Source organism: Pteropus alecto, unplaced genomic scaffold, assembly GCF_000325575.1.
Source record: "Pteropus alecto unplaced genomic scaffold, ASM32557v1 scaffold45, whole genome shotgun sequence".
Taxonomy (NCBI): Eukaryota; Metazoa; Chordata; class Mammalia; order Chiroptera; family Pteropodidae; genus Pteropus; species Pteropus alecto.
This window is the reverse complement of record NW_006442491.1, coordinates 39,999,377-40,001,913: the sequence shown is the minus strand read 5'-3', so window position 1 is coordinate 40,001,913 and position 2,537 is coordinate 39,999,377.

The window sequence follows — 2,537 nt, the reverse complement described above, 5'->3', positions numbered from 1 at the left end:
GGCCGGCGGTGGGCGCGCCCAGCCGTGGGGGGCGCTGGAGGGCGAAGGGGGCGGCCCCAGCCACTGTCTCCGCCCCACCCGCGCGCCGGGCTGGAGTTTGCCTCCTCCAGCTCCCAGGGATGCTCCTGGCTGGGGTGAGCGCCCCAGGGAACCTGGGTTCCGGCGCGTGCATAGGGATGTTGGCTCTTCTGAGCACCCTGCCCCAGCGCGCCCTCCTTCTCCTGTCTCCCCAACTCCCACACCCCCACAGAGGGAGCCGCCTCCTCTCCCTACCTCTGCAACTCCAGTGTGCTCAGCAGGAGGGGGGCAATGGGGAGCCGCCTGTCCTTCCCGGGGTTCCTGCCAGGGCCAGAAGCTGGGCGCCACCCAGGGGCTCTAGCACATGTGGCTGGGGGGGTGAGGAGCAGAAGGCAGGGAACAAAGCAGCACCCCTCCCCATGCGGGCTGGGGTCCTGCACCCCGCACCCTGGGGTGACCTTGTGCCGCGTCGGGCGTGAGCGGGCACACGGGCCGCCTCATCACTGCCTGGATTCTGTCATCAGAAGCCACCCTCGGAGCCGACGCGGGCCATCTGGAGTCACCGCCTCAGGAGATGAGTGAGCTGAGGGCAGTGGGTGAGGCTGAGGAAGCCCGCCCAGCCCGGGGCCCAGCCCCACCCATGGGGAGGGCGGAGAAGTTAGGCTAACGAGCTGGTGGCCAGCACGGGTCCATGTTTATTGCTCTGGTGTCAACTGTCTTTGGCCTTGCCCGTCCCACCGGGGAGTCCCAGCATGTGAAAGTTCATGCTTAAAAATTCAGCCTTCAAAATAAGCGCAGCGCCCCTCTGCGGGAAGCCAGCACCGCAGGCTGGGCGCAACCGTGGCCTAGACCAGGCCCTACTAGTTCTACTGGGACACACGTTTCAGCCTCTCTGAGCCTCGATCTCGTCCTCGGTTACGTGGGAACAGTGGCCGAACAGACGGACGCGCTTGGGGCCAGGGCCGTCACTGTGCTGCCACCGCCGGCCCGCGGTGGGTGCTGGGCGAGCGCTGTCGAGCGGACGAGAGGCACGTTCCGAGGGGGGAGGGCGACATGCCCAAGCCACAGAAGCTGCTTTAAAACCCACTGAAGCAGACCAGGTTGGTTCTCTGCAGGACGAGCCCACCAGTTAAGTAAACAGTTCTCGGGGCTGGGACCCAAGTACCTGTGTCTAAAAGGAAATGAAGGTGCCAGGCTGTGTCGGGCCCACGGCGAGCATCGCTGTCTGGGCACCCATGGAAACGCTGGGTCTCACGAGGAGCGGTGCCATCTGGCCGCATCTGCCAAGAGCCCTCTGGGGGGAAGGCACCAGCTGGTGGCCACTGGGGCCTCTCCTTTTGCCAGCCAGGAGCTGTCGCCGCTCAGGACGACGCCAACGGAGATGCAGCCTCGTCTGGCCGCCTGAGCTCACTGTTTGGTCTTCAAACCCCTGACCTTTCTGCTAAGCTGGCCTTCCTTTCAAAGATTTCTCTTTGAGACAGCCTAGGAGCTCAGAAAATCGTAAAAGGCAACCCAGCACAAATATTATGACAGGGCATTTGCTTAAAACCACCAAGGAAATGTCACTTGGAGCCCTTGTTTTACCAAGTGGGCGGCAGGTTCTGGTTCCCGTCCCTGGTGGCTGGCTGGGAACCGCACGTCTGTGTGCTGAGGACCCCAGACGGCAAGCCGAGCCGCCAGCTCCACACCGTCTGTCCCTTCCTCTCCTGATCCCCGACACCGACACTTCCTAAACAACCGGGACCCCGCAGAGCCGGTGTCGCCGAGCCCTGGGTGGGCTGTGTCCCTTGGTGACCGGTACCCTTGACACTTCGAGCGAGGGCATCAGGGGAGTGGAGGTCTGAGGTGTGAGCTGCTCCAGGCCGGCTGGAGGGCCTCGGGCGCCTGCTGCCTGGCTCTGACGCTCCAGGTGCCACGTGTGACAGGAGCCGGCCCGGCGGGATGCAGCAGGGGGCAGGGGGGAGGGTCTGGGGGAGGCCGGGGCAGCTCTAGCCTCCCTCAAGTCCTCCTGTGATGTGGATGACATGGGGCGCTGCCTGCTGAGCAGGGCGTGACCCGTGTCCTGGGGCGGAGATCGAATCCCGAAGTCACCAGAGGAAAGGTGTCTGCGTCGTGCAGCCCAAGCCGGGTCCCTGTCTGTCTGTTCGCTGCCTGGTCCCCTGGACACGGCCTGCGACACAGTCGTGCTCCGTGGGCGTTTGCTGACCTGGTGGCAGAGATGAGGCAGGGGACGGCACGGCGGGGACGCACGATGTCCACCCTCGTTTCCTGGTGCAGGACGGTGTTGCTGAGGGGCCCGAGACAGGTGGCCCCGCACTGGCCCACGGCCGTACGAGGAGCGGCTGGCCGGGACCAGGGGCGGTGGTCGTGACGAGGGCTTGTCTGGCTGCAAGGATCCGGCGCCGCGGGGTCCCTTTCTCTCCCTTGGGTTCCCGTATCACCCCTGGGCAACTCTGGCTACAAGGCTTCTTCCTAGTTTTGAAAAAGTTCACGACACCCCTGTGTCCATTGTCTGTGTT